The sequence below is a fragment of the Malaclemys terrapin genome, chromosome 11 (assembly GCF_027887155.1).
Source record: "Malaclemys terrapin pileata isolate rMalTer1 chromosome 11, rMalTer1.hap1, whole genome shotgun sequence".
NCBI classification, from domain to species: Eukaryota; Metazoa; Chordata; order Testudines; family Emydidae; genus Malaclemys; species Malaclemys terrapin.
In genome coordinates, this window is record NC_071515.1 from 13,065,453 (window position 1) to 13,092,740 (window position 27,288).

Consider the following 27,288-nt stretch of genomic DNA (forward strand, 5'->3'; position numbering starts at 1 on the left):
GCGCTCCAGTGAAGTGAATGGAGTTCTGCCAATTTATACCCGCGGCTACTATAAATCTCTCCAGCTCCTTAAAATCAGTCCCTGGGATCCTGAGCTGGTTCCCTGATAACAATGAATAATTCACAGCATCCATAATTGATTTGTCTCCCAAACAAGCTTAGTTATAGATTTTATTTTGTAAAGGGGATTCCTTTAATCTGCTGATCTTGGACTTAAAAAAAAAAATCTTTATTAGACAATTTCAAACCCAAGTTGCTTCTGAAGTCAGCAGGATTTTTGTTTTCTCATGCTCATAAAGGCCCAACAAATAAAACATGGCACGGCTGGTTATGTACATGCAATGCTTCTCCCCCATACACACCCACTAGCGTTATACTGTGAAATACGGAACCTCAGATCTCAATAAAATCAATGCTGAAAAGTCAGAGATGTGAGGGGCTGTAGAGTTTTAGCCTCTTTGAGGACTGTTGGCTGCATTATCCCAATCACCAGGTGAGCTGATTGTAGAAGTTAAATTAGCTAAACCAAACTGATCTGGGAAATTTGATTGTCACGTGTATTCAGTATTGCCCAAAACTATGGTCAAGTGTAACATCAACTGTCTTCTAGTCACATTTTTTTGCATCTGTTTTCCTACTACCTGGAGTGAATTTGCAATAATATTTTAACATCAAAGCACATGAATCACAGGCTAGCTCTAGAGCAGATCTCGAAACTAAACTTAGCACTGTTTTAAGGGAAAGCAGCTCTTTCCAATATGTATTTGTTTATCTTTCTCATAGTGCATTTTAAATCTACATTTCAAGAAAAAAATGCATATCTGCAAACGTGTATATAAGTGACTGTGAAAGGGGGAGGCTCAATTGCATTCCAGGCTTTTAGTATTAACTAACAGTTGGAGCTGGTTAGGCATTGGCCATGGAGTGATTTTTCTAATGAGAAATGTGGTTTCTGCCAAATTATTATTTTTAACCTGAAATACTGATTTTGCCAAAAAAAATTGATTTTCCATCAGGGCAAGCCAAAGTGAAATATTTTATTTTGTGTTGGTTCAACCCAAATTAGAATATTTCATTGTCAGAAATGACCCCAAATGTTTCCTTTTGAATCAATTCAACCAAACATTAAACTGCATTTTCTTATTGTGGTTCTATTGCCTTACAGGAGTTAGAGTTCTGGCACCGATTCAAGCTCCCAAGAGAGCCACATCTCCTGTATCAGGACAAAAAACAAATGTTTAAGTGTCAGAATTTCTCACAGGACAGAATTTCAAAACTGCACTCAAGTCTACCTACCATACCAATGTTAAGAGTCCATTGAAAGTTTATTTCATGCCATTGGCATGGTGTATGTGGAAATGTTAATATAGTCATTGTTCTCAAGCTGTCATCACCAATAGCTCTTTCCCATTCAACACAACTCCCAAATTGACATTGACTAGCTGCTTTTAGGGTGACCAGACAGCACGTGTGAAAGATCGGGACGGGGGTGGGGGTAATAGGAGCCTATATAAGAAAAAGACCCTAAAATCAGGACTGTCCCTATAAAAATCGGGTCATCTGGTCACCCTAGCTGCTTTATTGGGGCTCCACTGTGGTAGGTGCTATTCACACACATTAGTAAGAAACAGGCCCTGTCCAAAACAAGCGTGCAGTCTAAACAGACAAGCCAGATGATGGATGGGGAGGGATTTATTGTGACTTGCCAAAGGTCACAATAAATCAGTGGCAGAGCCGGGTCCAACACCCAGGTTTCTTGACTCCTTGAACAGTATCTCATCCACTGGATCACCTGCCTTTCTCGGCCAAACCTTTGGAAACCGAAGGAAGTTTTAAGTGTACATGTACACAGACAGACCCAAGTACACACTGGAAATGCTCTTCAAGTTTCTTGCGTTTTGAAAGATTAGCCGTTTGCACGACATTCCCTAGACTTAAAAATGGGGACTATTGGTGGAACTGGTAATCTGTCCCCAAACCTAAGTATATAAACACTGCATCTATTGCACTGGTCAGCTACTTGAAAGGTTCCCTCCATTCTACGGACAACAGAAATATTTCCATACGTATGAATTCAATAAAATAACCTTTCAAGTGACTTCCAGTTAGGCCCTGTGCTTTAACCTCACTACATAGGCAGCAATACAGTTCAAAACTTTCTTCTCCCCCTCCCTTCACAAATCCATTTGCAGGGATAACATTTGTGGCATCGCATTAAACAAAAGGTGGGTGGTGAACTTCACACATTTATCTTAACATTTGCCCAGGAGTTTCGCCGGAAAACTGGAGCTATTATGAGCAAAGCAAGACGCCTGGGCACTCTAAATTATAGATGAGTCTAAATCAGCGGGGCAATCCATTTAATGGGAAGGAGGTGAAATGCACTATGTAGCTTGGTAGGACTTACTGGTCCGTGCCTGTCACAAGCATGACTGGGAATGGGGTGGTCTGGCTCCATACCAAAGATGTTTGCATTTTTACAGCATCAGAAAACTATTTCTTTCCTCTCATTAGCTTTATTAGTACCAGGACTTGATAGTATGCTTCTCAGGGTACGTCTTCACTACCCGCCGGATCGGCGGGTAGTAATTGACTTATCGCGTCTCGTCTAGACGTGATAAATCGATCCCCGAACGCGCTCCCCGTCGACTCCGGAACTCCACCAGAGCGAGAGGCGGAAGCAGAGTCGACGGGGGAGCCGCGGCCGTCGATCCCATGCCGTGAGGACCCGAGGTAAATCAATCTAAGTTATGTCAACTTCAGCTACGCTATTCTCGTAGCTGAAGTTGCGTATCTTAGATCGATCCCCCCCCAGTGTAGACCAGCCCTCAGAGCTCACAGGTTTAAATACAACTGGCCACAGATTTGACATTGCTGGTCTTAACTACCCAGAAGTAATTTAGATAGTTGTCAAGCAGAATAATTGGTGTTTCTTGGCTATTATTCACATTTAAGTCATCCTCCCTTTAATAAGTGCTGCTATAAATTTAGATCAGCTTTGTCTCCGCTTCGACTGTCCACGCTAATAGAGTCACAATAAAAGCATATAAGTGAGACACCTCTGATGACTTTCGCGCTAGCATTTAGAGCCATTATATACACCCTGTATCTGCTACTTTACTACCATCCATTTTCATACGAATAGGAACCACATCCTTGTAATCTATAGGTTAGTGCATTTGTCTCTGTTCCCCAATTGCCTGGCAGACTCTGGTGTGCTAAGGTATAGCCAAGGTACTCAAAAGTAACACACCCCATGTTGGGAGAGGAAGGAAGCTCTTGTGGTTAAGGCATAGGGCTGGGACTCAGGAGATCTGCATTCAGTTTTTGGTTCTTGTAGATATACCTATCTCACAGAACTGGAAGGGACCCCAAAGGGTCATTGAGTCTAGCCCCCTGCCTTCACTAGCAGGACTAAGTACTGATTTTTGCCCCAGATCCCTAAGTGGTCCCTTCAAGGATTGAACTCACAACCCTGGGTTTAGCAGGCCAATGCAGGGTGGTAACCTCGCTCCTGCCCTGAAGGGCTTTAAACAGCCCTGGGGGAAGATGGTGGCTGGGAGCTCTAAAAGGTGGGCTGATTGGGGAAGCGGCCGCAGCTGGGCCACACCCCAATCAGGCCATAGCTGGCCTGTATAAGAGGCTGGGAGCCAGGTGCCTAGACAAACTCCCTCTAGCTTCTGAGAGGGATATGGACCTGAGCAGAGTACCTGAGTGGAGCAAGGCTGGGGAAAGGCAGAGGAGCTGGGGAGGCTCCAGCCTGGAAAGTCCCAGGCTGTGGCCTAGCAGAAGGCCAACAGGTACTGGGGGTTCCAGGGGGCAGCCCAGGGGTAGGCAAAGGCAGCAGGTCCAAACTCAACCTTGCTGGTGATGAGTAGACTGATACTGCAGTCTGCACCAGGGTGCGGGGCTAGAAAATGACTGGCAGTAGCCTTATACTGAGGTGAGGTGGGGATAGTGGGTGGGGGTTCCTTGGGGAGGGGAGACCCTGAGACAAAGGGGTTACTGCCAAGGGGCAGTACCCCGATAACAGGGCACCGGGTCCAGGAAGGACATGGGGGCCAAGCGGCAGCAGGACACAGGCCTGCAGAGGGTGCTCCAGATGCTGGAAGAGCTAATTCCCGAGACCACCAGCAGGAGGCACTGCAGCAGTGAGTCCACGCACTGCTACAGCTCTGTCGCTGACTCTGGGCAGGCCATTTCATCTCTGTCCCTCAGGTCCCCATCTGCAAAATGGGAATGATTATTCCCGTCCTGTGTATTTAGACTATCAGCTTCTCAGGGCAAAAGTGTCTCTTACTAGGTGTTTGTCCAGCGCCCTGCCCACGGCATTCCCAATCTTAGCTGGAACCTCTGGGCGATCATACAAATAATGGATAATAAAAATAATCATGTCGTTACCAGGTGGTGCTAGCGTCATAGCTAACATTGTAGCAAACAACTTTGACCTTTCAATGGCCATCCAGGATCTCCTCACTCGTCCTTTTAAAGGAGTGCTGTGCCTGCACTGCAGCTTTAAAGAACAAGGCAGAGACGCGTGAGTGCAGTAGCACGAGAAGTGTATCGCCTCTGAGTAATTCCGTAAGGCGGAGTCAAGCATCGGCTGTGTGGGCCCTGGTTGACTTAAGGGTACAGCCAGGCCTCCAGAAAGACCCACGAGAGCAAGGGAGGGGCTTCATGTGATCTCAGGCGTGTTTGAAAAGAGCAGGTCTGGCCCTTCTGCAAGAAGGGGGGGCAGGGCCAAATCCATGTGATTCTGGCCAAGATGAATGCCTAGAAAAAGGAGAAGGCTGAAATTGAGGCACCTGCAGTGGGACCCCAGCAGATACTAGCACAGGTTTGGGGGCCTGTGTCTTTGGAGAACACTGGTACTTGTGGGATATATTAATGACCAAGAGCCTGATCCAAAGACCATTGAAGTCATTGGGCATCTTTCCATTGAGTGCCGGGGACTTTGGATCAGCCCCCAATAGGTTGGAGTTAAGTCTGAGAGTGCATGTCAGCAATTTACAGTAAAATACGGTAAATAGATATTGAAAATATTCCCAAACCAAGTGTGACCACCCCAGGAAATTCAGAGCCAAGGTTAAACTTAAAAGAAATCCAGACATGTTAAGGTAACATGCAGTTAGGGCACCCAAACAAGCTAAACTCTGCCCGCTAGGAATGCCATGCAATACCCACAGGATTATGATTAATGCATTTTAATGTTTGTAATCCAAGATTAGAGTGTTGCCCCATCCCTCACCCCCCCCCGCCCCATGGTGTCACTACAGGAAAAAGAGTTAAGGTTGTTTGAATGCCTTAACTGAGCATTTCCATTACTCCAAAGGGGCCTCTTTGAAGCACACGACATTTCTATGGCTGTGTATGTGTTTGGTCGGTATAGCTCTTTGTCCCCATCTAGTGGCTGGAACATGTAAAACATTTATGAGTCTGCTGCTGCCATCCACTAACAAACTTTAATTCCAGACACTCATGCTTTTAAGATCCAGAGGTTCCGGGTTTAATCTGCATACCCGACCCAGGGCAGTGTTATAATTGATGTAGGTAGGGGTCTCTCTCTCTCTCTCTCTCTTTCTTCCCCTCCTTCCTGATAAACCAGAAAAGACATCAACAAAAAAAACCAACGACATCCGGATTCCCTTTTAACAACCACAATGACGCTGCACTGTTTAGACAATGCTAATTGCAATTTGCATTCTGCTGTTTTCATTCCTTTCATTTTCATTCTTTATAAAATAAGGGCTTGGCTCTCCAGAAGCAGGACCAAATGGCTCTCTCTCTCACCCCCACACCCCCTTGCTTCTTGATTTTAATGGGAGTTGTACACACAGGACTTGGCTCTCTTCTCACTCTCACTGATTATGGACTCCAGCAGTGTCACCTCTGATTTACACCACATTGAGTAGAGAATCAGGCCTGGTCTGAGAGGAGAGACTTTGGCCTGCAATTTTGCTTTAAAAAAAAAAAAAAAATCACTCAGCATCAGCAAACCTATTGTATGTAACATACTGCTGTAGGTTGGCTTAAACCTTGTTTAAACTGTGGAGTGTGTCCTTCACTCCTCATTGAAAACAGCTGTAAGAGACAGGTGGCACCTGAGACAAAGAGGGTGCGGGAGCCCACCCAGAAATCTGAACTGTGTATGTGAGGGAGGCAGGGAGATAGATAGCTTGAGAAGGGTCAGAAGATGCACAGCGTAGAGAAGCTGGCTAAAAGAAAGTTGGGGCTGTAAGCAAAGAAACCATCTCCTCTCTTGGTTCCTCCTGTGTTCAGGGAAACAGGGCTTTGTATAGTCTTTGTTGACAAACAACAGTGCACCACACTCTGTCATCACTTTCTCCACCCGACTAGAAATACCGACAAGATCTCAAATTCTGGCTAGCCGCTCACGGTAACAACAACAACACATATAATGAATAACAGCATGGTACATAAAAGTACAGTGCAAAAGGCAAGATTGTGGCAAAAACTACCCCAATAAGTCTCCTCGCTAGTACATGAATGTCACTCATCCAACACTGAATATTGAAAACATAATTTTGAACACTATTTTAAATGTATTTTATCAATTTCAACTCAGGTGATTTACATGCTCATAAATCTGATCCTAAATGAGTACGTTTGGTGTTCATGAAAAGATCACCTTTTCATTCACATGGGACCTCTGCTTGATAGAGTCTGAGAACCATTTTTGTACCAGGCCTTTTTGAAAGCTCTCGTAAATGAGTTTTGCCACAGCACAAACAGGGCAGATTATAAACCCAATGTCTATATTTCTTCCCCAGCCTGTTGAAGTAATTGTTTCTTCACACAGTAGGCTTACAGACTTCCGCGTGCAACTGAACCAAACTGCAGTCTGTGGTGTTCATAACAGATTTTAATTCTCTGCTTCATGAAATCTGAGACATGTTGTTATGTGATGAGACCGAGAACAGACTTTTCCATCAGGTAGACTCATTTGCTTCTGTTTAAAGTCCCAGGTCAAACACATTTGAAATGCCAATAATTGCAGCTAGCTGCATTTAAAGTTGAACTAAGCACCTGTGCCTCTTAAGAACAACAGTCTGTTTGCCTGCCAGACTCCTAACAACAAACAGATTCCAAAACAGTCACCAGTTCGGGGCAAGGGTTATCCGCCCCCCTGGAGTACAGAGAAAAGCCCTTTTCATTAAAATTTAAACAAAAAGCTTCCTCTGGAGCTGAGGGTGGCAAGGAAGGGGAAAGAACGTTTTCTCGATTGCTGCCCTAAGGCTGCCTGTTAATCATTTTATTTGAAAATTCAATACTGCCACAACTCCCACACACAGGAGAGACGGAGGGATTGCCTGGCACTTAAGGATGTAAGATTTATAGCACCAGGCTCCAATTAACTCTGCTGAATGCGTGAGGAGGAATGCAGCCAAGCTGTGCTGGGGGAGGGGGAGGGAGCTGGGATCTTTTAGCGCCAAGGGGTTAGACAGACTGAGGGAATCCTCTACCTGTCAGCCGCTAGCACAGACTGCATGCGCTGACCCTGCTTGTCTGTCTCTAGCGGAGCCCAGGTTGGGAATTCTGTGCCTTCCTGCAATGGATTTTGGCTGCGTCTGTGGCACTAACACACAGCAGGGCCAGATGACACCATCAAAGAGCTGCCAAGCTGCAGAACCAGACTGGAAGGAGAGATGCATGCAGTGCTGGAGGGGGATTCTTCAAGGCCAGAGGGAGGGCTGGATTAGGTCTCCTGCTTTGCTCCCTTCTTCCACACTGTCCTGCCTGTCTGCCCCATTCCCCGCCCCACCACTCTGCTGCTGCTGGGAGAGAGCCGCCCACTTCCGGCCCTGGTGAGGGTCAGTGCTCCTCTCTGCTTGGTAGGCAGGGCCAGAGCCAGAGCAGCGGCTCTCTGTGTTCCACACAGCAGCCCTCGTGCCAGCACTTGGCCTGGCTTCCCACCCGGGTCCCGCATTTCCGGGAGCAAAGCAGGAAGAGCTCATGGGGGCAGCGACCACCCGAGGGGAGCAGACTGGGCGTGTGTAGCAGGGCCACCCAGAGGATTCAGGGGGCCTGGGGCAAAGCAATTTTGAGGGCTCCTTCCATAAAAAAAAAGAGTTGCAATACTATAGAATACGATATTCTTGTGGGGGCCTGGGACAAATTGCCCCACTTGCCCCCCTCTGGGCGGCCCTAGTGTGTAGACCATCTAGGCTGCCAGCAAGCTAGGGGAGCCCCCTGGATCAGTTATTTCTTACCCCTCTCCCTTTAGTCTGGTCTATTTTACCTCTCCCCCACCCCCCACGTACCCGCTGTTGCTTCCATGCTCCTCTCCCGCCTTCCTCTGGTGCCTCTTCCCTCATCTCTCTCCTCCCACCACTTGTTCCCTCTTCTCCCTGCCCATCTGCTCCCCTCCCACTGTGCTCTTCGCAGAGCAGGACTTTGCAGTGACATTGACTAATGGTTAGTTTCATTCTGCCTGTGAGTCAGCGTTGGCTACAGCTGGGTTGTGCTTCTCTCCCCTGGGCTACGAGGGCTGGCTGGCTTCCAGGCCGTCAAGCAAACTGCTGGACCATTCCACCCCTCAGTCCCTCTGGCACAAAGCCTGCAGCAGCCAGGGAGGAATGGCAGGGGAGGAGTAGCTCCAGATCGGAGGAAGGTGCGAGCTGGGCAGGCTCCGAATGGGAGAGGGGAGGGGAGAAGTGGGGGAAGGGAACTGGGAGCACAGGGCACCCACTGGGAAGCAGAGACAAGGCAGGTAGGCCATATGTCAAGTGTGCGATGTGCTTGGACCCGCCTTGCACAATAGCAGCCCCACCTGGGTAAGGCTTCGAGCCACTACTGCAATAGAAATGTGAATTAAACAGTAATAACCCTACCAAGCTCCGAGATTTATTGATCCATTAAGGACCTGACAACTGCCTCTGCATCTAACAGGAACACTGCCACGCTTCACAAAGGGCAGATCTCCTCCTTTGTGCTGTAATGTGTCCAAAGGAGGGTCCAATCAGCAGCAAAGTGCACTGTTCCAATGACAACCTGCCTGGAATAAGTGGCTTTCTCCAGCGCTGGAAGCCGGGTAGTCACTGGGGAGCTTTCTAGCTACCTGTGCGTTTACACATCTGACAGCTAATCCAGCAGAATCTCGCACTAGGGAGCAGTAGGTGGATTTGTGATAGTCCCTGGAGGACTGTCAGCCTGCAAATCAATGAACGGATTACAAGGGAAAACTAAAGTATTTTGATCTGTGGCAGATCTAATCTAGCTCCAATACTCTTCCCGTCGTGCGCCCTTTGTCCTCACCCGATAAGCACCACCAATAAGCACGAATGTATACCGCCGAGGACCAGATTTGGCCACCTCTATTAAGCTGAGGCTCTAAGAAAAACACTAAGTTATCGCAAACCTAGCAATAAAAAGCACAAGCAGCGGCAAAATGGCATTTCCCGCCGATACTTCTTATAGATCTTCTGTCACAAGACAACTGAAACAGGACTCTGGACGAGGGTGCAAAGAGTCACAGACCTACTTGCCGGTGCCAGCAACCCCTTGCTACCATTCGGGCATAATACTAAGTACTCCCCTCAGCTGCAAGGATCGGGCCCTGCATCGCTATGGGCAAGGTAGTGGGAACTCAGAGGGATGAACCTTCCCTGGATCCTACAGGTGGCCATGGGGCTGCGAACGCTGTGCCAAGCTTCAGGAACGTGGGCTGCTTTCACCAGAGGTGCTGGGCTCTCCTCTGCCTGCCCTGCTCCCTCTGGAGTGATACGTTCCCCTTCGAGGGGGATGCACTGATAGACTCAGCACTCAGAGGAATCGAGCGACTGCACCAATTTTAGGAATTAGGCTGAGACCTTCATGGGGGGGGAGGGGGCGGGGGCAGGTTATTCCATTACTGCCTATTTCTTGAACCTTCCTCGGAAGCAGCCAGCACTGGCCACTGCCAGAGACAGGATTTTGGACTGGATGGACCTTGGGTCCAGTTGGCGATTCCTATGTGTATGCGATGGGCAGATGGTTCCTCCCCCTGTGCTCATGCGTAAGGGCCCATTGTAATCCAGCTCTTAGCGAGGCATTTAAACCCACAGAGAAGGGGTGGGGCAGGGAAGCGGGAGCAATCAAAGGTCCAAAACATGTTGGGTCAGACCGTCAGCTGGTGTCAATTGCCAGGTTTATACCAGCTGTGGTTCTTCCCCATTAACAATAACGTAGATTAATGAATGCGAATGACATGGGGCGCTCAGGCAGACAGAGTTTTATGCTCCTGGTTTAACACTGAAATGAGTTAAAAAACAGTCATGAGTTTTTGTTTGATTGCCAAGCTAACATTTTGAATGTGCCATAATCCAAGCCTTATGCTTCCTCTTTATGATCCTGGATGAGCACCTGTGTTGAAAACAAATGCCAGGGAAGCATCCAACCCAACTGCTGTTGAGCCACTTTTAGAGTAAATTATGACTTTGTCCCACTCCCTGCTACGGCATTATTGAGATGTGGAATAAAACATTAGAATTCAATAGCATCGTGCAAGGATTGACTGAAAGCAAACAAGTAGTAGGGAGCATGTGGTTTAATTTTCTTTCAGACGCTGAGCATATGGCATCATGCCGACGTTTTGTACATCTTAGCAGTTCAGTGCCAAATGCCACAGTGATTCCTAAGCACTGGGGGCTACATTCTGCTCTCTGTTACATCTCAGGCAAGCCAATTGAAATCAATGGCTTTGCCGGGGGGCCTACATCCGTGGAGAACTGAGCCATGTACGTGTGAACGAATGCTGCAATAAATGATTAAACACTGTGAGTGAGCAGGAATTACTTAGGGCAGATGGTGACACACTGAATAGAACCCTACGCAACGAGAAGTCCCATTGAGTTAATAATAATAAATAAATAATAATAAGGTTCCAGTAAATAAAATACTTTTTTGGTGAGTAAAGGTATCACAATATGGCCTTAAATATTTCCCAGCAAGGCTAGTCTTTTCACCCAGCTGTATTGCCCCCTTCCCCCGCCCCCCGAATATAGCTAATATCTCCAAAATAATTCAGATAATTGGTTAATCCAAGGGGTATATATTGTTTTAGGAAGAGGAGAACAGATACTTTCTGATCTATCTCATGTTGGTTAATTCTGGCCAATTACCTGACATACAGTAAGTACATTTAGACATATTTCCTCTGTCTCCCAAACAATGTGGCACATTCCCAAGGAGCGGAAGTTACATTGTGTAACCAGGAGAGAGTGTTGGCTTGTTTTTTGCTAGAGGTAATAATCCTCCCCTTGGCTCCATAACATTCAGAGCTGGGTAGATACTGCAAACATTCCCATGAATATTCATTCAAATGTCTTAATGAATTTGCTGTCAAGAGTTTGCGGTCCATGAATATTCTAGCAGAAATGTTTGCTGAAATGGAAAGAGTTTCTAGCAAGTATGGCAGAACCTTCTCAGAAAGCGAATGCCGATTTCCTAGCCACGAATATTCACACCAGAAACCTCGTTCTCAGTTATGACCATCCAATCAGGGAACCAAAACAATAGCATCTGGCCTGCATGTCCAGTCCAAAGACCTCATATTCCCAACACTGATTATTCACAAAATACTGACCACACACACAAGCTACAGAGCAGGAATTATGCATAAAAATAAATGGGGGGGGGGGGGGAAGGTGGAGGAATCAATCTGCTTGCAGCCAATCCACAAAGCAAGAAAGAGGTGAAATTTGTAAAATAAGTTATTCATTACAAATTGTTCCCCCCAGCTCTATTAATATTTATGCATTCACAGTAAGTCTGCTTAATTTCTCACGAGGGTGCCTGAAATAATGACTGGCTCATGTAGGAGTGTATCCAGGGGGTAGAGGGAAGAACTGGAAGTAGGACTAAGCCCGGATTCTATTCTGGATTCTGCCACTATAATCTTGTATGTATTACTTTATTTTCGTAGTGTATAAAAGAGGTTATTTATTTATCACTCCAGCCCCTTGTGTCAACATTTCATAATACTCAACTCCACCCCTCCCTGCCCCCAAACCAAATGCTTGAGAAAACCGGTGGGCCTTGCTAGACAATGGACAAGTTCCAAACCCTGGGTGCCTCAGTTTATCCATTTATGGAATGATTATAACAAGGCCTCACAACACTGGGATATTTTTAAATACCTTGGTGCCTGATTCCCAAGGCCTTGCACCTGGCTTAGCCATTTACATTGACACTTGTCCTAAATCACTGCACTATTCTGAGCTGGTAAAATGGCCCAGCCATGTCGCACAGCTGCACAAGTCGCATGGTGCTGGAGCCCCTTTGAGGTCTCTCAATGAAAGGAGGTTAGAACAGAGCTTCCCTACCTATCCTTGAACGCGTGGTGACAAGTTGCTGCAAGTGCTATAACAAGTACCAATGAACATATCCGAACACACTCTGTTGCTGTCCAACCTCAATACTCGTGCATCACACAGCTTGGCTATAGAATCAATCAATGCTCTTAAATGCACCAGAATCCAGCCAAATAAAGCTATACAATAAAGAGCAAAGCAATTGGGCCGGTGCATATTCTCACTGAATTTCCATTTTTTGTTCTTTTCTATTGCTATCATTGTTTTTGGAGGACACGCTCACCCACAGTTATTTTTCCCAAAGCTTTTCCCCCCTATCCATTGTCAGACAAGTCAGGAACTGTGTGTTCAACCTGTTTGGGGGTTTTTGTTGTTTCAGGAGGCGTTGTCTAATCACATGGATCAGCTATTTCACACACCTTACAGGCTGGAGACATTTCAAATTCCCTGCTCTGCCCACCTGGATGTATCATGAGACAGGTTCTGATGCCTTGACTAAGACTGGATAGGATGTTATGGCACAAGCAGGTCCCTGGATGCCAAGGGCACTACTCACAGAGTGAGTTATTACTCAGTGTGACTATGGATATCCGAAGAATATAAGGACGGCCATACTGGGTCAGACCAACGTTCCGTCTAGCCCAGTATCCTGTCTTCCGACAGTGGCCAATGCCAGGTGCCCCAGAGGGAATGAACAGAACAGGTAATCATCAAGTGATCCATCCCATCGCCCATTCCCAGCTTCTGGCAAACAAAGGCTAGGGACACCATCCCTGCCCATCCTGGCTAATAGCCATTGATGGACCTATTCTCCATGAACTTCATAGAATATCAGGGTTGGAAGGGACCTCAGGAGGTCATCTAGTCCAATTCCCTGCTGAAACAGGACCAATCCCCAACTAAATCATCCCAGCCAGGGCTTTGTCAAGTCTGACCTTAAAAACCTCTAAGGAAGGAAATTCCACCACTTCCCTAGGTAACCCATTCCAGTGCTTCACCACCCTCCTAGTGAAAAAGTTTTTCCTAATATCCAACCTAAACCTCCCCCACTGCAACTTGAACCATTGCTCCTTGTTCTGTCATCTGCCACCGCTGAGAACAGCCTAGCTCCATCCTCTTTGGAACCCCCCTTCAGGTAGTTGAAAGCAGCTATCAAATCCCCCCTCATTCTTCGCTTCTGCAGACTAAACAATCCCAGTTCCCTCAGCCTCTCCTCTTAAGTCATGTGCTCCAGCCCCCTAATCATTTTTGTTGCCCTCCGCTGGACTCTTTCCAATTTTTCCATATCCTTCTTGTATTATGGGGCCCAAAACTGGACACGAATAGAGGGAAATGATCACGTCCCTCGATCTGCTGGCAATGCCCCTACTTATACAGCCCAAAATGCCGTTAGTTTTCTTGGCAACAAGGGCACACTGCCGACTCATATCCAGCTTCTGATCCACTGTAACCCCTAGGTCCTTTTCTGCAGAACTACTGCCTAGCCATTCGGTCCCTAGTCTGTAGCAGTGCATGGGATTCTTCTGTCCTAAGTGAAGAACTCTGCACTTGTCCTTGTTGAACCTCATCAACCTTATCTAGTTCTTTTTTGGATCTGGTTCCTAATGCTTCTAATGGACCCCATTTCTGTATGATAATGACATTTAGATATGCTGATCTTGCAGAAGCTTTTCAGATGTTAATTCCTTTCTCTCAACGCTATTTATACAGCACTCCAAACAACTATTTATAGCCAGTTCAGAGTGTAAGAAAAGATCTCAACTTGTGTCCTTGATTAACTTGTCAAAACAGTGAGGCAGGTTTGGCTTCCCCCCAAGATACCAAAACTTAAAGATTAACTCTTCTTTGGGGCCAAAATGAGGAATTCAAAAGTCAGCTGATTAAGATGAGGTTTGCCTGTCTACAGGGGTAGATTTTAAAATAATACTCCAGGATTCCACAGTGCTGGTCAAAAAAATAAAAATAAATAAAAATAAAAAATCCACAGCAGCAACTCTTGTAATATATTGGATAGTGACAACTCTATAGTATTGCTTTTATTAGGCCAGTAACAATACCGTGTTATATGTATAATGTTTATTAATTTTTCCAAATACAACAAATATACCAAAATACCAGATTCGTCATCATACATAAAGTAAAGAGGGATAAGTTAAAGGGAGAAGAGGGGAAGCAACATATCTATCTTCAGGGTCTACATCAGGGGTGGGCAAACTTTTTGGCCCGAGGGCCACATCAGGGTTGTGAAACTATATGGAGGTCCAGGTAGGGAAGGCTGAGTCTCCCCAAACAGCCTGGTGCCCGCCCCATCCCACTTCCTGCCCCTTGACTGCCCCCCTCAGAACCCCCAACCCATCCAACCCCCCGTGCTCCTTGACCCCTGACTACCCCCTCCCGGGATCCCGCCCCTAACCACTCCACCGGGACCCCCCCCCCCCGCTACCTGTCCCCTGACCCCTGTCCACACCCTCGCCCCCTGACAGGTCCCCCGGGACTCCCACGCCTATCCAACCCCCCTGCTCCCCATCCCCTGACCCCACGCCGGAACCTCCACCCCATCCAACCTGCCCCTGCTCCCTGTCCCCTATTTACACCCCCGCCCTTAACTGCCCCCCGGGACCCCAACCCCTATCCACACCCCTGCCCCCTGACAGGCCCCCAGGACTCCCGCGCCTATCCAAGCCCCCAGCTCCCTGTCCTGACCCTCCGCAAGAACCTCCATCCCATCCAACCGCCCCCTGCTCTCCCCCCCCTTGGGATCCCTTGCTCCTTATCCAACCTCAGGAGCCGGGCAGGACGGTCCCACGCGCCGGATGTGTCCCGCGGGCCGTAGTTTGCCCACCTCTGGTCTACATTAATCTTAGACCTCTAAACAGTCAGCCCTAATTGCTTTGAATTGTTTAGGGATTCCCCTTCTGCAGAATGCCAGGTGTTTGTTAGCTGTGAGCCAGGCATCAATGTTTGGCGAGGATGGAATTTTCCATTTTGTCAGGATTAAATTTTTAGTGACCAAAGCTGCACGTTGGTCCTACGCTGCTTTGTTACCAGGTAACCTGCAGGTATCTGGAGTATCTCCAAGAAGGGAACCTAAGGGGATGGCTCTAACTTAGTATCCAGTATCATATTGCCCCACTGACCCATCTCATACCAGAAATTCTTGATCAAAGGGCACTCCAAAACACGAGCGCTAATGTAGCGCCAAGGGATTTATAAATGTTGGAATGGGAGGGCCTTTATCATTAGCTAGCGAACAGGAGCAGCAAATAGAGGAGTTTTGGGAGGGACTTCTCCAGGTGAAGGAGGAGTGCCTATGTGACCTTTGGGGTGAGTTTGTTGTCTGTGACCCCGAGTGCTTGCTTGCCAGCCATGTGCCTACTTGATGGAAGGTTACAGTGTGGTCTGTTTGGGGTGGGGGGCTATGAGCTGAGCTTAGCAACCTGTTAGGCAAGGCTGAGAGCTTCCTAACGAGGCTCTAGCCTGCCATCCTTTGATCCCTAATCCCTTTAAGATCCTGTGGCAAGAGAGCAGGGCTAACTCAGGGAGAACAGGGGTTTAAAAAGCCAGCTCCTAAGCGACCAGAGGAGCTAGCGAACAGATGAGTTTTGTGAGGGACTGAGAGAGCCAGGTACACCTAACAAACACTCAACATGTAGGCCAATAACCACTTCCCCTACTCCCCCCCACAAAAAAACCCAACCCCACAACTACAAACCCAAAACAAAAACACCCTGCAAGATTCAAAACAATGCAGGCAGAAGTCCAGCAGCAGAGTGGAGGCTATGCAGTGTATTGCACTGAATGCATCCTGCCTTGTGGGTGGATGGCATGTGTGTGTACTCCTTGCAAGGAGCTCATGGTCCACAGAGACCAAGTACGGGCTCTGGAGACCAGAGTGGCTGAGCTGGAAGAGCTAAGGGAGACAGAGAGGAACATAGATGAGACTTTTTGGGACACAGTAGAATGGTCCCACACCAAATTTGACAGCCTCTGTGCTGTTGAGGAGGATCGAAGTCTCAGGGAAGGAGAACATCAAAGCAGAGGAGAGGGAAACTCTCTCACAGTTGGGAACCTCCTTCCGGATGATGTCATGCTATCCTCTCACACTGAGGACACTCGAAGAGACAGGTAATAGTAATGGGGAATTCAGTTAGAAATATAGAGAGATATGGGAGAATTGCATGGTGAATTGCCTGCAGGGTGTGAAGTTTATGGAGCTCTCGAGACACCTAGACTGGCTTATATGCAGTGCTGGGGAGGAGCCGGAAGTCATGATATATGTAGGTACCAATGACACAGGGAAAGGTATGCGAGAGTTTCTGGAGGGCAAATTTAGGCTGCTGGGTTAGAGATTAAAGCCCAGGACCTCCGTGGTAGCATTCTCTGAAATGCTTCAAATGTCACACAATGGGCTAGTTGGACAGGCAGAACTGCGGGGTCTCACTGCCTGGATGTGATGATGGTGTCTGGAGGAGGGATTTAGATTTATTAGGAACTGGGTAACCTTTTGTGAAAGGAGGTGCCTATACAGGCAGGATGGGCTCCGTCTAAACCAAAACACCCAGATTGCTGGCATATAAAATTAAAAAGGTTGTAGAGGAGTTTTTAAACAAAGGGCTGGGGGAAAGCTGAGCACACGGGTCTGACAGAGGCATCCCGTAAGAGCGGATTTATTAAAAGGGATACTCTAGATCCTAGTAAAGAGGAGAGAATAGAACTTGACGAAGTACAGGTAGGAACAGAAGAGAAACTGTGAAATGAAAAAGAGTCTGATTCAATTTCATCACATGAAGGCAGACAACTAAACATTGACAGATCTTTTAAGTGCTTGTATACAAATGCTAGATGTCTAAATACTAAGTTGGGTGCCTGGTATTAACTGATATTAACTGAGGATATTGCTATAATAGGCATCATTCCACAGAGTTTCGCTGATGCTAATCAATGGGACACAGTAATACCAGAGTACAAAACACATAGGAATGACACAGTAGCTTGCGCTGGTGGGGGAGTGACACTCTATGTGAAAGAAAGCATAGAATCAAATAAAGTAATACTCTTAAATGAATCAAGCTGTACAATAGAATCTCTCTGGATAGAAATTCCATGTTTGAACGATAAGCCTATAGCAACAGGATGGTCACTGTGATAGTAAAATGTTCAGGGAGATTAGAGAGAAAAAAGAAGAGAAAACCCAATAATAATGGGAGTTTTCAACTATCCCTACATTATTACGTGTACAAGGGTAATACCAGGAGTAGGGTTACCATACATCCGTTTTTTCCCGGACATGTCCGGCTTTTTGGTAATCAAACCCCCGTCCGGAGGGAATTGCCAAAAAGCCGAACATGTCCGGGAAAAATAGCGGCCGGGCACTTCCCCTCCCGGGCTCCAGCTGCTCTGCTCCTTTCCTGACTCTTCGGGTCTGTTTAAGAGCCGAGCTGCCCGAGTGCTCTGGCTTCGGGCAGCCCCCTTGCCTCCGGACCCTGAGCCGCCGGCCGGGCATTTCCCCTCCTGGGCTCCAGCTGCTCTGCTCCGGCAGGGCAGGGTCCGGAGGCAAGGGGACTGCCCGAAGCCGGAGCGCTCAGGCAGCTCAGCTCTTAAACAGACCCGAAGAGTCAGGGGAGGAGCAGAGCAGCTGGAGCCCGGGAGGGGAAGTGCCCGGCTGGGGGCGCAGGGTCCAGAGGCACGGGGGCTGTCCAAAGCCCGAGCGCTACCGGCTTCACGGTTTGCCGGGCAGCCTCCAGACCCTGCGCCCCAGGCTGGGCGCTTCCCCTCCCGGGCTCCAGCTGCGCTGAGGAAGCGCTGGCCGGGGGCGCAGGGTCTGGAGGCTGCCCGGTAAACCGTGAAGCCGGTAGCGCTCTGGCAGCCCTTTTTGCGTGGCTGGGAGGGAGGAGGGGGAGTTAAGTCGGGGACTTTGGGGAAGGGGTGGGGAATGGGTGCAGTTAGGGCGGGACCGTGGGTGGGAAAGGGGCGGGGCCAGGGTCCGTGGAGTGTCCTTTTTTTTTATTTTTTAAATATGGTAACCCTAACCAGGAGATACTAACTAAAACCAGGGCCCCATTCTGTATATACACATAGCAAGAGACGGTTGCTTCTCTAGACAAAGAAGGGGAAACAGGGACTTACCCAAGGCCAGTGACAGAGGTAGGAAGAGAACACAGGCCTCCTGCCTCCCAGGCCAATGGCCTACCTACTAGTCTCTCTCTCTCTACTCAGGCGCCCATTGCCTTCCTCTCCCTGCCACCAATAGAATAACTTCACCAGGCAGCAGAACCGTCTCTGAACTGTGGCAGCTCCTCAGAGGCGAAATGTGCAACATTCTTATCAATGGTCTGTATTTGGCAGTTATTCAGGATGGGGCGGAGGTGTAGAAAGCGACTAAAATTCAGGGTTAAAATCCACCAAACTGCATCAATCTTAATGCTTCAAATTAACCCCTCTCCCCCCCCCCATGGCAGGGAGCAGGGTGTTGTGGTTGGTGTAAATCTCTGATGCAGTAGGCAACAGCTTTGCCAACCCATCTGCCACCACAAATGCTAGTCCTCAAAACCCCACAGTTTGTAAGCCGTGTGTGCTGTGTGGAAATATTTTCAGCGTAGGCGGGTGAATCCTGCTTGCTAGCGTAAACAATAAATCCTCTGTTATAGACCCCGAGATGCAGACCTGATTGATTGCAGTCTTGCTCTTCACGTCTAGCTTCCACCAATAGAAGTCCCTGGTAGGAATGCAGACGTGCCATCTGGGATCCAAGGAAGTGAGAGCCTTTTGTGTTGAGAGTGGTATGGGTGAGAAACCTGGGAAGCGAAGCAAAGCTGAGCTGTTCTGGCAAGCGTCCCTGTGAGAAAGAGGATGCTTGCTTCTATATCTCTGACAGCATGGATTAAATCATTACAAATCCTTCCAAGTTTTTTCCTCCAGAGTCTTTGCATTAGAATATTGAGGCAAGAACACTTCCTCCTGGATGAAAACCTTCCACTGTTGTGGGAAAGTCACCAATCAGGAGACGCAGTTGTTCCTCATCCAGCCTCCATCTAAATCTTTGTTCCGTGATTAGTGGTTTTTAAAAGACAAACAGTGCTCTTGAATAGAGCTGAGTGAGATTTTTAATTCAAAAGTTATTTTTCAGCAAAAAATGCAGATATGGGTGAACTGAACTGAACTATTTCACCAATTCACATCAATTTCAGTAAATTGTTTCAATCCAAAAAACCTAAAAAAAAAAAAAAAAAAAAAAAAAAAAAAATCTGAAAGTTTAAGCATTCTATTTTGTGATTTTTGAAATGTTTCAACTTTTTAATTCAAAATGACTTTTTGTTTCAAAGTTACTTTAATTTTATTTTATTTTAAATGGAAAAGAAGCTTGAAATATAAAAAAAATCATTTTGGTTCAAACAAAATGCTTAATTCAAACCAAAATGTTGGGTTTTGTTCACTTTTCACCAAAATTTTTAATAAGTTTTGTTTTTGGGTGAGCCCAAAATGATTTTTTAAAATTTTTTGGGATTTTTCAAAGAACTTGAATAATGAGCGATTGACAGCCCTACAGGCTTACACAGAGTTGGTTGAAAGTTTCTTACTGAAAGATTTTTTTCTAACAAATAATAAAATAATGACAAAATTAAAATTTTTGCAAAAAAATTCCATTTCTGTGGCAATTTCTCAAAATTTCTCAAAAAAAAAAAAAAAAAAATCCCAAAACTCCACGACTGTTTCAAGCAACTGAAATGATTGCTGTTTTGACAAGAACCTGAACAATTTTGAGGACTTTTTTTTTTTTGCAGGAAGGGAAGGGGAAAAATAAATTCCCAACCACCTCAAGTCCCAATTCTCTCTTTATTCATGGAACAGGAAGAGCACAGACAAGTTTTGGAAGCCAAGTCAACATTTCCTGACTTGCCGGAAGCCCCCTAGAAACTCAATTTCCATGCCCGTTCGATCCTTGGCCTCTCTGCTGAAAGTGCTAATAAAAGATGCTTACTAAAGACAAACATGATGATGGTTTTTGTTCTGTGACCCCCTCTTCCCTAACAACTGAGATTTCCAACACATGTTGAATAGCCATCACATGGTAATGGATTTTAGCTACTCCTAATTTGGGTCACATTCATCCTAATGACCTGGAGGTGAAAGACTTAGCTTCCCATTACCAATCTCCTGTCCCATCCAATCCATCATAAAGATTTAAGGCCTGCTATACCACTTTCCCCCACTTTGTGTGATCAGTACAAGTTGGGGGTCAAATGTCTGACTGTTTTATACCGATTTTGTGCCTGTGTACATAAGCAGCAGGTGCAGAATAGTGGGCAGTCAGGCCTTCAGTTTTATCTTTGTTATGTTCCTTTCTGGACACAACAAAATAGGCCGAATCTAAAGCTCACTGAAATCAGTAGGGTTCTTTCCCCTTGACTTCAATGGGCTTTGAACTTTCCCTTGACACACAACGGGCCCAGTGTTCCAGGTAAGAAACTAATTGAGGATATTGGCATAAGTGGAACTAAATACACCTCTACCCTGATATAACGCGACCTGATATAACACGAATTCGGATATAACGCGGTAAAGCAGCACTCCGGGGGGGGGCGGGGCTGCGCAGTCCAGCGGTTCAAAGCAAGTTTGATATAATACGGTTTCACCTATAACACGGTAAGATTTTTTGGCTCCCGAGGACAGCATTATATCAGGGTAGAGGCGTAAATCTCCACAAACTAATCTTAAATTGTTTTCCATCTTCTCCAGTAATTCTACTTCTCAGAAGATGATTTTAACCGCATTTCTGAAGCGCTCTCTATTTACTTGTGAGGTTTTCTAGCTCTCATTTATTTTGCAGGGCAACTGAAGAAGCTGCTACGTAAGAGTTACTATATGTAAGTGAAAGAATTATTTGCAGTTTCCTTATCGATTTGAAATCCAAGTTGTTTACTCAAATTAAGCAGTAAATCATTAAGAGGAAGCTCAATCCAATTCCCATTCAAATCTAAGGGAGTCTTTCCATTGACTTAAGTGGGAGCTGGATCAGGTCCAGCAAAGCAACACCACGACCTTGTAGTTTGAGGACAGCTAACAAACACAATGGTCCCAATTCTCATTTACTCTAAGGCCTCTTTGTACTACTCAGGCAGTGTATAGGAGCTTTAAAGTCATGAGATAAGAGGGAAGGTTCTGTCATGGATCAATATTTGGTTAAAAGATAGGAAACAAAGGGTAGGAATAAATGGTCAGTTTTCATAGTGGGGAGGGGTAAATAGCAGGGTCCCCCGAACAGGGGCGGCTCTAGGCACCAGCAAAGCAAGCAGGTGCTTGGGGCAGCCCATTTGCAGGGGCAGCAGGGATCCAGCATGGGAGCTGAGAACCAACAGGGGGCCCTGGGAGCTGTAGTTCCTTGGTTAGCTCCCTGCCTATACAGCCAGCCCTGGAGCAGGGAAAGAACTATGTTTCCTAGCATTCCCTTGGCCACTACCAACAGGAAAGGGAGGTGGAGGGAGTGTGGTAGCTGAAACCTCATGCTGCAGCTTGCTGTGAATGGAGAGCTCACTGCTAGAGCGGGGTGGCACTGTGAATGGGGAACAAGTGTGCCCAAGAAGTGCTTTGGCCCAGATACCCCCTTCTGAAGACATCCCCAGACTGGATTAGGGATACTGCTGTGACCTTACCTTGCAGCCCCCAAAGAAAGAATTGCATGGACTAAATGGACAGTGCCCCTCTCTATCTGAAGCCTAAGCAAGGGAGGTACGTGGATCTCACTGGAATTTAAAATGAAAAGTAAGGGAGGGGAGGCTCTGGACCTGGGCAGCTTTAGATACAGAACCAGGCACGTAGGAGGATTTCCACGTCTGAGCCATGGAAGCATAAAATGATTTTTCCTTTCCAGATTTAGCTAACATTCAAAAAGGGAATCTAGCACCTGCCCTCCAGATTTGAACACCTCAACATTCAGGAGTGCTCAAGCTCAATTCGGGCAGCTGTTACTTCATTTCTCCCAAATCAAATATACTGATCCACTGTAACTTGCTGTAGAAAAAGTAGGATAAAAATGAGCAAGAAATGCTCCCCAGTGGTTATTAGGACTGGAATTGCTATTTTCAACAGCCATTGCCATTTTTTTTTATTTTTTTAGTTTTATTTGTTTAAAAGAGAGACAGTGATATTGCATTGGCAGATTCCCCATAGAAACAGAGTGGAACAAAAGAATAATAAAGGCACCTTAACTTTTCCTCATTTATGGAGGACAGTCTTATAATATGCTTCCAGATATCCTCCAATCACACAACCTGAAAGTTGTTCCACTTTACTAGAGTTCTGTAACCATATGGGAACCAATCCTGTCTGTGTTCTGTGCACATCTAAAATTCCTGCTCAATGACCCGCCCTGGGAGTGAGTTACCAGTGACCCAGGACTGGGGCGGAAGGAGGGTACAGCTGGTAGGGGAGAGCCCAGGGCTGGGGCAGCAGGAGGTGTGTGGGTAGGGGGAGCACTGGTGGGGGGGAAGGGGGAAGCCCAGAGCTGGGGCAGCAGGGGGTACAGGTGGGGGGAGAGTCTAGGGCTGGGGCAGCAGGGGGTGCGGGGGGGGGACAGCCCAGAGCTGGGGCAGCAGGGGGGTGGAGAGGGGGTAGCCCAGGACTGGGGTGGGGGGCAGCCAAACATTTTTTTGCTTGGGGCGGCAAAAAACCTAGAGCCGGCCCTGCCCCCGAGGATCTATACTGGGAAAAGTGCTGTTCAACATATTCATAAATGATCTGGAAAAGGGGATAAACAGTGAGATGTACATTTGTATTAAGTCCATAGCTGACTGAAAAGTCACAAAGGGATCTCATATAATTGGGTCACTGGGCAACAAAATGGCAGATGAAATTCAGTGTTGATAAATGTAAAGTAATGCGCTTTGAAAAGCAATCCCAATGGTATATACAAAATGATTGGGTTTATATTAGTGGTTACCATTTAAAGATCTTGGAGTCATCATGGATAGTTCTCTGAAAACATCTGCTCAATGTGCAGCAGCCACCAAAAAAAAAAAAAAAAAAAAAGCAAACAGAATGTTAGGAACCATTAGGTAAGGGATAGATAAGCCAGAAAATATCATAATGCCACTATATAAATCCATGGCACTCCCACACCTTGAATACTGGGTGCAGCTCTGGTTGTCCCATCTCAAAAAGGCATATTTGAATTGGAGAAAGTACAGAGAAAGGCAACAAAAACTATTAGGGACATGGAACAGTTTCCACATGAGGGGAGGTTAAAAATACTAGGACTGTTCATCTTGGCCTATGTCTACACTAAAGAGCTTACAGTGGCACCACTAAATATTCACACCACGAGCAACTTAAGTGGGAGTGTAGACATAGTCTTAGAAAAGAGAGGACTAAGGGGAGGGAGGGGAGGATATGATAGAAGTCTATAAAATCAGGAATGGTGAGATGAAAGTGAATCAGGAACACAAGAACCAGAGGTAACCCGATGAAATTAATAGGCAGCAGATTTAAAACAAACAAAAGGAAGTACTTCTTCATATAATGCACAGTCAACCTGTGGAATTCATTGCCAGGGGATGTTGTGAAGGCCAAAAGTATAACTGGGTTCAAAAAAAGAATTAGTTAAGTTCATGGAGGACAGGTCTGTCAATGGCTATTAGCCAAGATTGTCAGGGACACAATCCCATGGCTGCAGGTGTCCCTAAACCTATGTGTGCCAGAAGCTGGGACTGGATGATGGGATGGATCATTTGATAAATGCCCTTCTCTGTTCATTTCTTCTGAAGCATCTGGCACTGGCCACTGTTGGAAGACAGGATACTGGGCTAGATGGACCATTGGCCTGACCCAGTATGGCCATTCTTATGAGAATCAGGCTCAATAAGCCAAATTCTGCTCTCAGTTACACCAAAGCAACCCACAATGGAACCAATGATCTGGTGCCTGTATGGCTAATATAAGAACAGCAAATTAATTAGAAGGCTCTGAGGTCATAGATTCTATGCATGGTGATGAGCCAGAGTCAGAAGCAGATGTCTATTAACCAAGCTTTCATTTAGCTGGAACACTGTTATTGTCTCAAATCCCATCTTCCCTATCTTTGTAATTACCAACACACACATGTATGAAGCCTAGCCCTGAATGGCATCAGTTTTAATAGGCTATTCCTCTGCTACATGGCTTTCACAGAGATATTCTGATGAAGAAAAGTTTATGAAAAAGACGCTAGACCAAGGCATGTCAATGGTGATTTGCCCAGGCAGCCTCAACAGTCCACTGCATTTCAGTCTAATAAATATAGAGGATAAGCTTGCATTTCCTAAGTGATGATCTGCCTTCCACTGACACAGATTGATTTAATCTTAGCTGCTTTGCATCAAACTTAGATTACCAATAGCTTGTTATCATTCTTAATCAAGTGCAATAGTCCCCAAACAAATCAGGGACGGGAAGGCATCCTAAGGGAATACACTGCATTACTCCTTTTTATTGATGGCACAGTTACTTAATTTGATGAGGAGACATAAATGCAGGCAGCACTAGATACCGCACCAGAAATGTTTTGGTACAAAGAAGATCTATAGATGCAATTTGAAAGCACTCTGCTTAGGAAGGATGGCTTCTACCAGTGGAAATTTTGAGATGAGATGTGCACACAGAATACAGATTACGACTCTAACAGGAAGTTAAATACAGACTGCTGCTTTTAGCATTTAAAACAGATCAGCTGAAAGTTGCATCTCCAAGTTCCTTTCCCCAGGCAATTCCTGAGCATCTTGTCTGAGGTAACATGGCAAAGGCATGTCACCCATCCGAGCCCAAATGAAGCTGCTCGTGTATTCGGATGTTTCCCACAGGTGTATTACTGTATGATCATCTCCAGTGTAGCTGTCCCTCCAGATTGCTCAGTTCTAATTAGTGACCCTTATTATGTTCCTGACTGGTAGTAAATGCACTATACTTGGTAACCATGCATTGGGGTTTCCATTTTTGGAAAATATATATTTGGTGAAGTCTAGTCTATTCTATTTCATAGAATCTAGAACTGGAAGGGACCTTGAAAGATCATAGAGTCCAATCCCCTGCCTTACCAGGAGGACCAAGTACCATCCCTGACAGATTTTTGCCCCAGTTCCCTAAATGGCCCCTTCAAGGACTGAACTCACAACCCTGGGTTTAGCAGGCCAATGCTCAAACCACTGAGCGCACGCGCGTGTGTGTGTGTACACACAGCGTGAAAGGCTACCCTGCAATGAAGAGGAAGGTTTCCAGAGTTCACACAACTCTATTTTGCATACACTCGTATCCTCTTCATTGCAGGGTAGCCTTTCACGCTGGCAGAATCCTTTCCCTACCAAGTAATGGCACAGACACAAGCTGCTCCATGGCTCCCGAGCAGCACATATAACTCAAAGAAGGACGTATTTGCCACTGTTTGCTAGCAAGTGTTGTGGAGTTATCCACCACTGCTGTAGAGAAAAGCAGGAAGAAAGTTGCCTATACATGCGAGCTATTAATTAGGGCAACAATTCAGGAAAGCACTAAACCATGTGCTTGAATCCATCTCTGTGCAAGACAGTATTTAAGCACATGCTTAATTTAAAGCATGTGCTTATGTTCAATCTTGAATAGGAATACTTTCCTGACTAGGGGTCTAAGGCTGTGCAAATTTGCAAAAAGAGCTCAACAAAAACGCCAGAGAAATTTCCTTCAAATTCATTTTGCCCACGTTCACTCCCCAAAATGTTTGCATTTTCCTTAAAATTTCACAAAAATGGTAATTCAGTCACAAGAACATGCAAAACCGCGACATTTGGCTGTGGAAACAACCCCATTCAAAGCTGATGTGGATCTTTAAAGGAAGTGCCAGCAATTCTGACTTTATTTGCATTCTGTTTCATTCTCACATTTTGAATTTCACTGCAAATATTTTGCCCACCTTCACAACCAGCATTCCTTCTCTGTTATGAGCAGTAATGGGGCTTGATTCAGAGAGCTAACGGTGGCAGCATGACCCTCTGAACTAGATTTGCTGGATCTCACAGATTAGTTTAAGGCCCAGCTTGGAGTTGTGTGATTTCCTTTGTTTTGTTCTGAGCACGAAGGAGGAATTCATGTTTGGGTCCTAAGAGCCAATCCTCCAAGAAGCTGAGTACTCTCACTCATCAGCTTGTCGGAGATACTCAACTCCTTGTTAGCTCAGGCCTTACATTCATATTATCCTCTTGACTGGTTATTGAGATTTAATTGATGTAAATGCACACATCCCTGCTTTACCCTGGTGTGAAATCAGAATCATCCACCCTGTTTGGCTCTGACAATTCCCACAATAGGGTAGACAATGTTCAGCTTTAAACCAAGAAAAAACATCTGATTTTGTTTAATTAGAGCAACACCACATCTTGACCACAGACGTGGCCACATATGTGGATCCAACACCAGTTTTGGCCCTTAGTATTAGATATGGCTTGGTATGTCAGGCCCAAGCTCATGCAACTCCCACCAACGTCCAGGGGAATTGTATGGGCAAGGTTGGCCTTTTAATCAAACGGGTCCTGTAGATCTCAACAAGCAACTGGTTCATGGTATTAATTTAAAGAGAGCCTTTCACAACGAGGCAAACCGGAGAAAAATAGAGTAATGGGACGTCATTCCTCATTAGCCAGACGGCAGGGGTGCGCAGTTTGAGAAAAAGGCTGGGAGAATAGAAACGGACCCGAAGGATATGTCTACACTGCAGCTGAGAGCGTGCTTCCCAGTACTGGTAGCCAGACACGCGCTGACACTGCTTGAGCTAGTGCACTAAAAATAGCAGTCTAGCCACAGCACCATGGGCAAGTCGGCTGAGTACAAACCCACCCAGACCCCAGGGTATGTACCTGGACTACTAGCCCAAGCCACTATCCGTGTTACCCTCCTATTTTTAGCATGCTAGGTCAAGCAGACGTAGTGCATCTTCTACTCAGGCTGAAAAGCACCCTTCCAACTGCAGTGTCGGCTACCCA

The 27,288-nt window shown here is 46.3% G+C and overlaps 1 protein-coding gene across 2 annotated transcripts in view; it reads right to left on the reverse strand.

The window, feature by feature from the left end:
- Positions 1-27,288, reverse strand: part of VWC2L (von Willebrand factor C domain containing 2 like) — a 197,779-nt gene that overhangs the window by 93,202 nt on the left and 77,289 nt on the right. The window lies entirely within an intron of this gene.